Below are 7,500 nucleotides of genomic sequence, written 5' to 3' on the forward strand. Positions count from 1 at the left end.
GAAAAGAGAAGGAATAGTTGGGTAATTGCTTTATATGGATCCTATAAGGTTGAAACCAAAAGTGAAAATAAGATTGCCAAAAATTCACAAGATGAAATTCCCATTTTTTCATCAGAATAAGAGTTCCTTTTGAAGCCAGAATTGCTTTTCCTTGATATCGAACATAATGTATGAAAGTATCCTTGAGGAACCATAGGATCCTCTGAAAAGAATTACAACACACGACTATAAGATATTCTATTTTTCCATAGAAATGTGTTCGCTCAAGAAAGACTCCAGAAGATATTGATCGTAAATAAGAAGACTGTTTACGAAGAAACAGGAATATATATTCGCATTCATATACATAAGAATTATGTAGGAACCAAAAGAATCTTTTCTTTCTTTTTGAAAATACGTAAATGGATTTCTTTGAAGTAAAGAGACTATTCAAATTATGATATTCGTGGAAAAACAATCGCAAGAAATGCAAAGAAGGAACATCTTTAATCCAACATTGAAGGATTTGAACCAAGATTTCCAGATGGATGGGATGGGGTATTAGTAGATCTGACACATAATTTAAATGCGATAATTTATCCTCTAAAAAGGGAAATATTGAATGAATAGATCGTAAATTCTGAGATTTTGGTATTCTTTTTTCTTCAAGGGAAGATACTAATTGCGACGAGAATGGAATTTCCAGAATGACTCCAAAACCTTCTGATACCATTTGAGAAGAAAAATGAGAAGAAAAAGAATTCTTGTGCTCCCAAGATCCATTTTGGTTAGAATAATTCACCGAAGAAATCAAAGATTTCTGTTGATACATTCGAATAATTAAACGTTTCACAAGTACTAAACTAAATTTACTGTCATAACCTAGAAATTCCACAGGTTCGTAAAAAATCAAACTATTTAAGCTATGATAATGAGCAAGTGAGTAAATATACTCCTGAAGGAGTAGCGGATATAGGAAGTTTTGTTGCCGAAATCTATCTTTTTTCAATCTAAATATCCTTGTAATTTGTAATTCTGCTATTGAAATACATTTCTAATGTAACCAAAAAAGAGAGGCACTTCTTGTGTTATGAAATGATACATAGTGCAATATGGTCAGAACGGCGTATGCGATAGAAGAATAAATTCTTCTATTATTCTTATTATTCTAAGAAACTAAGAAAGAATTCTAATAAGATATTCTAATACTAATAATATAGTCTATTAATAGTCTATTATTAATATATATATTATTAATATAAATATATCTATTATTAATATATATATATATAGACTATGCACTGTGTATACTTATATATATACTTTTATACTGTACTTTGATGTAAAAAACATAATGAGAATTTAAGAAGTAAAAGATTATATAAAAGTCAGAACAAATAAAGAATATATACCCCGGAGACAGAGAGCCCAATCTACAGATCTTTTTCCTTTCCCCTTCTATCCAATTTGGTTTTCTTTTCCTTGTTAATATAACTAGAATAACAATAAGAAAAAGGGGTAAAAATCTTTTATTTTCGCAACCCAATCACTCTTTTGACTTTGGAAAAGATTCTTTTTTTATCACTATACTATTTCTTCTACACATCCGTCTCCAATCCACAATAAAGAATAATTAGGATTCATAAAAAAAAAAAGAATCAATGGTCCACTCACAATTTACAAGAGAACCTTTTCCCACATCAGGCACTAATCTATTTTTAACGTATAATTAGTAATTTGATCGGGTAATCATTCAAATTAAGAAAGGAAGCTCGTTTCTTTTTTGTCTTACTCGAATTGGAGCCATAAGGCTCTATCCATTTATTCACTAGACCCGAAATACTTTACTGAACTTAAAAATTGTTCTAAAAAGAAAAATTCTCGTTCTATTTCTATTATGAGTACTAGAAATCTTATTTTTCTATGATTATATTATTCTTTTTTCTATTCTGTTTACGACATGCTTTTTTTCCATTCATTACCTTTCAGGATCAGTCGCGGTCTTATAAACTTTACCAATAGTCTAGACGAATTCCTTCATCCAAATGTGTAAAAGATCATAGTCGCAATTAAAAGCCGAGTACTCTACCGTTGAGTTAGCAACCCGGATCAATATGAGGTGTAGATATGATCGAAATAAAAAAAATCCAGCAAACTCATCCATTTTACTAATTTTACTAAAGTGAAGGAAAGATCCAATAAGGGAATGGGGATAAAAAGATCTATTTATATACGATCAAATTATATTTGTTTGAGACGCCATTGTCAATATGAATGGACTTTTTAGAAAACAAATTTCAAGAAATTATATAGAAATTTGTGTTGGATTAGCACAACATAAAGAATAAATAAGAACTTTGAGCGGAAAAAAAATAAGGAATTAAGGAAAAGGTAAAGATAGAAAAAATAGCGGCTTTCTTTAATCAAAAAAAGAAAGGTACAATACAAATACAAGAAGAACCCCCCTTGTTGGGGGGTTCGACAAAAAGAAGCAAGAAAAAAATACGAATAAGAAAAAGAAGAAGAAAATAAGTATGAATAGAACAAAAAAAGAAGAAACTTTGAATAAAGAATTACACAAAGTTAGTTACCCTATCCTTTTTTTATTCACGATTCTTTTTTTTACTTTCTTTTTTATCAAAAGAAACTCGAAATTCTTTAAAGAATTCTGCCTTCCTTAAAATATCATAAACAGTTCCTGTGGGTTGAGCACCTTTTTCAAGGAAATATAAAATAGCAGGAACATTTGAATAAGTTTGATTCTTTATCGGATCATAAAAACCCACTTTTCGAAGATCTCTTCCTTCTCTTCGGGATCGAACATCGATTGCAACGATTCGATAGATGGCTCATTGGGATAGATGTAAATAAAAAATGCCCCCCTAGAAACGTATAGGAGGTTTTCTCCTCATACGGCTCAAGAAAAAATGATTCTAATTTCTAGAATTTTTATTCCTATCTATCTATATAGATAGAAATAAAAATGGATCCATAAAGAATTAGACTGTAATTTGAGCCTTTTTTCCTTCTTTACAGAAAAAGAAAAGAAAATTCATTCGTACTCCTAACTCAAGTTGGGTAGTTTTGAAAGAGTTTGAAAGGAAATCCTTAGAATTTCTTGAGCTGTCTCTAACCTCTTTTTTTGTCTCCTTTCGGATCTATTTTTTTTTATCATTCTGATCAAATTGTTGAGACTAGTAAAAAGAGTGTTTCCTTGTTCCGGAATTTGTTGTCTTTGCTTTGCGCTTTGTGAAATCATTAGGTTTAGACATTACTTCGGTGATCCTTACTCCTTTTCAAAAAGGCAGCAACATACCTTTTGTTTTTTCTATGGAAAAGGGAAAAATAATACGAACGATTGATTCCTTTGTGATACACTCTTGATCGAAACAGTTTGAAAATTTCAACAAATTTGATTTCTTTTTCATTTCAAAAACTTGTTCAAATTTGAACCTCTCCGTTTATCTATATTTCTATATTGATGATCTATTTACAAAGTTGGTCTAACTTATTGATTGTCACTAACCCTAGATTATTCCCCCGATAAATGAATCAATCATTTTTGCTCGAGCTCCATCATATGCTATACCTTTCTATACCATTAGTATCTTTATTTAGCAACCCAAGACAAATCCAATTAGGTTCCTAACAGAACAAACTATGTCGAGACAAGAGCATCTTCATTCGTATAGAAAATGGTGGATGTCAGAATCCACATCCAATCATGTCCTTCAAGTCGCACGTTGCTTTCTACCACATCGTTTCAAACGAAGTTTTACCATAACATCCCTATAATTTTGATTTTATTTTAAATTGGAACCGTATGAAATTGATTCAATATGGAATAATGAATAGTCATTGGTTGAACTGATACATAATAATCTACATTGAAAAAGAAGTGTTTATCCAGAGATTTCACTTCAAATTACCCTAGATTTTCTCATATGAATAATATCACATGAAAAAAACAAATAAGTTTTAAGCAAACTTATTTACATCTTCAACAAATCTTTCGAGATTGTCCATCATAAAAGATCCTTCTTTTCCTTTTCAAAAAAGAAATGAAATTAGAAACCTCAAAAAAAGCCTTTGACTTTCATTTCATTCAAATGAAAAAGAAATCCCCATGAATGGATAAAAGTTTTTAGCCACTTCCACTAAATACTATACTAACTAATAACTATACTAAACTAAATATTTCATTTCAATATTCATAAATATTCAATTATAGAATAATAAGAAAATCTTATTAATAGGATTATAGAATATATATTCTTATGTAAGAATTATGTATTTATGTATTAATATATTCTAATATGAATATTTTATCATGAAGTATGATTATTTTCTCATTTTTTATTTATGAAATATGATTTCATGATTAGAATATTATTATTTACTTATTATTTACCATCTCCAATTGAATCTGATTTTCATTTCATTTAAATCAGAGAGATAGTTTGAGAATAAAGTTTCTTTGTTTTCATTATTATGGAGTAGAAAAAGTCTCGTGTAAGGTAAGATCAAAGAGAAAATCAGAATCCGAGGATTCTGATCTTTTGGCATCCATCTCCATCTCCATCATCATCTCCATCTCCATCATAGAAAACAAAGAATCGTTAACGAAAATAATCACGAATATTTAAGAATAAAATACTTTAGTACTTTAGTAAAAAGGTAAAAAAAAAAAAGATATGATTCTAATAATAAATCTTAGAATTCAGTGTATCCAACATGAAACATAAAATTGTTGAATTCAATTCTTAATTTCAATTAGAGAAGAATCCTTCGTTTCTGATGCAAACGATCTGGGACGAAAGGATTCGAACCTCCGAGTAACGGGACCAAAACCCGTTGCCTTACCGCTTGGCCACGCCCCATTTTGATTTGGTCTAAGAAAAACTAAGCTAAATATTGGTTATTCGTCAATAACCAACCAAAAGAAATATAGGACATGTTGTCGCTGGGATTCAACACAATAGATATAGATTAATTGATCATTACTTAGAATTCAATTAAGATATTGTATGAAAATAGAATTCCTTGTATTCTTATTTGATTGGATAATGTAAGGAAGGATTCTTGATTGGGGAGAAGTCAAAGAAAAATCAGAATTTCTTTCTTTTATCTGCTTTTTTCTTTTAAAAAATCCCTCAGAAAAACAACTCAATCCAATCTGATAATTTCTTATCATTTCAATTTCATTTTAATCTTTAAGAACAAGAAAAGAATATTTGTTATGTTTAATATCTTTAGTTTAATCTGTATCTGTCTTAATTCTACCCTTTATTCGAGTAGTTTTTTCTTCGCCAAATTGCCCGAGGCTTATGCCTTTTTCAATCCAATCGTAGACGTTATGCCGATTATCCCTTTACTCTTTTTTCTCTTAGCCTTTGTTTGGCAAGCTGCTGTAAGTTTTCGATAAAAAGAAAATCTCAATTCAATTCAGAATTTCTTCGATAAAAAAAAGATGAGATTTTTCTTCTTCAAATAAATAAGATAAGAAATAAGATTCAGATAAGTCTGGAAATTAGGAACCCTCGATTCAAAAAGCGAAATTCTGATATTTTCTATTGTATATTATATTGAAATTGAATAAGGGTGAATAAGGGAAGGGGGCGATGATCTTTAATCAGCTAATAAACTTCTTTCTTCTTTTGTTCTGACCTTTCCTTTATAAGATTCCATAAAATCTTTAATTATAGATATAGATATGGATATGGCAAGAAATCTTTGGTAATGAAAAAATACGAATCTTATTACATTAGAATATTACATTAGAAAGAAATTCGTAAAAATAAATTGAAAAAAAAACTTCCTTCTTTTTTCATCTTTAGAGCGTCATATCAAAATAGTGTATAGTGTATAGTGTGTGTCGTAAAATAGGCGATCTATTTCCTTAAAAAAAAGATCTTATCTTGGAGATTTGTAATGCTTACTCTTAAACTATTCGTTTACACAGTAGTAATATTCTTTGTTTCTCTCTTCATCTTCGGATTCTTATCTAATGATCCGGGGCGTAATCCTGGGCGTGAAGAATAAAAAAAGAGATGAGATTCGTTTTTACTTTTTTTTTCATAGGTATTTCATAGGTAAATGTAGAAATAAATGGAATAGATGCTAGATAAAGAGAAAAGATTCATAAAAGAAAATAATCGAAAATTCTTCTGATTCTAAAATCTCAAGTTATCAGGGGGGTCGGAGAGAGAGGGATTCGAACCCTCGGTACGAATAATTCGTACAACGGATTAGCAATCCGACGCTTTAGTCCACTCAGCCATCTCTCCCCATTCCAAATTGGAAATCTCTCATGTGATTTCACACGTGAAGTGAAGATTGAGAACCATTTTTATTTTCTTCGAAACAGATTTCTCCAATAGAAAGAATACCTTACTTCTTTGATTTTGTACAAAAGGTTCATTTCCCCGGCCTGGTTAAGTATAAGTACTGGCCGGGCCTGTACTTCTTTTGTTCCAACGAAGAAAAATTGTTATTGAAACAAGAAGAGTAATTTTCATTGCCATTCCTAATTCTTAGAAATTAGATAAGATTCTAATAGATAGATTATCTTAGAAATTCTTTAAGAAATTCTCTATATCTAGATTAATATAGAATATTCTATATATTCTATAATTCTATCTTAATATGAATATGATATATTCTATATTGAAATATGAAATTGAAATCTAAAATGTTAGAGATTCTATATCTATTCTTAGTATCTTCTAAGTAATTCTAGTAAATTAGAGTCTAAATTAGAATATTTAGTCTTTATAGTAAAAGTGTTCTGTTCTAGTAATATCTAGTAATAGTATTAGAGTATAATAGTAATGTAATATAGTACTAATATTTTTCATATTTTTCGTCTTTCTTTTCTTATTCTTAAGTATAAGATTCAGAAATTCATTAATGAAAAACGAATTTCATTATAAATGAAAGTTGAAGTTCAGTATTATATTCATCTGAATAATTCTAATTCACTTAAGAAATCTTAATAAGAAGGAAGTATTAAGAAAGAAAAGAAATAGATCTTAGAAATCTTATAAGAGAAAGAATCTCAAATAGAAAACACATATTTCTAAGATTTTAAATCTTTTACTTGTTCAAAGCAAAGGACAAGCTTGAAAGTTTGAGGCCCAATTTACCCAAATTCAGAAAATGCTGGAATTTTCATGATTCTGATGCTATCTTGACTACGTCTGATTACTTTGTTGGACAAATAGTCCATTCATATCCAATAATGAATATGTAGCGGGTATAGTTTAGTGGTAAAAGTGTGATTCGTTCTATTAACAACTTAAATAGTTAAGGGGTCTTTCCGTTTTTTTCATATTCCGATCAAAAACTTTATTTCTTAAAAAGATTTAATCCTTTCCCCCTCAATAGGACATTTGAGGAAAGAATATACATTCTCACGATTCCTATCCAAAAGGCAATCAGAATCTTAATAAAAAATTTGGATTATGGAGTCGAGAAGCATAATTTTTTTGATTGGTTCAATTTTTCCAATTGAATGAGTAT

The 7,500-nt window shown here is 29.4% G+C and overlaps 2 non-coding genes across 2 annotated transcripts; both read right to left on the reverse strand.

Moving 5' to 3' along the window:
- Positions 1–4,787: 4,787 nt before the first annotated feature.
- On the reverse strand, positions 4,788–4,859 carry TRNAQ-UUG. The gene has a single exon. It is a non-coding gene; the product is annotated as a tRNA-Gln (tRNA).
- Positions 4,860–6,178: 1,319 nt separating this feature from the next.
- On the reverse strand, positions 6,179–6,266 carry TRNAS-GCU. Its single transcript has one exon. It is a non-coding gene; the product is annotated as a tRNA-Ser (tRNA).
- Positions 6,267–7,500: the final 1,234 nt, after the last annotated feature.

This window comes from Dendrobium catenatum, unplaced genomic scaffold (assembly GCF_001605985.2).
Source record: "Dendrobium catenatum unplaced genomic scaffold, ASM160598v2 fragScaff_scaffold_1626, whole genome shotgun sequence".
In the NCBI taxonomy this organism is placed as follows: domain Eukaryota; kingdom Viridiplantae; phylum Streptophyta; class Magnoliopsida; order Asparagales; family Orchidaceae; genus Dendrobium; species Dendrobium catenatum.